Source organism: Plasmodium gonderi (assembly GCF_002157705.1).
Source record: "Plasmodium gonderi DNA, contig: Pgo-contig_792, whole genome shotgun sequence".
Classification (NCBI taxonomy): Eukaryota; Apicomplexa; class Aconoidasida; order Haemosporida; family Plasmodiidae; genus Plasmodium; species Plasmodium gonderi.
This window is the reverse complement of record NW_021629520.1, coordinates 5,419-5,924: the sequence shown is the minus strand read 5'-3', so window position 1 is coordinate 5,924 and position 506 is coordinate 5,419.

Below are 506 nucleotides of genomic sequence, written 5' to 3'. Positions count from 1 at the left end.
ATAATATAATTAATATATTAGAAGATTAATTAGGAAAAATATCAAGATAAATAAATTATTCTGAAAATGAAATTTATAAATTACGAAAAATAAATATATAATATATTAAGTGTACCTGTTATTTGTAGTTCATCGGATGGTCAAAAGAAATTGATAGATGATATAGAAGAAGAAAAACAGATATTATATGCAGAACAGCTTCAAAAATTATCACAAAAACAAAGGTACTCGAATGAAAGTAACTGATACCATGGTAACAATAATACTGAAAAAAAAAAGTAAATACCATTCTAAAGCAGCAGAAAAAAATACAAGGATTTTATATGAAGGAATAGTTATTTTTTTTTTATCTATTTATTTTGGTATCTCTTTAAAGGCATTTAAGCAGAATGATGAGGATAATCTAGGTGCTTATTCTGCAATTGAAGCTTTTGAGTGTACTGATACATTTAGAGAGAATGATAAGGAAGAGTACAAGTATATTTATTTAGACGAAAATTGTGATT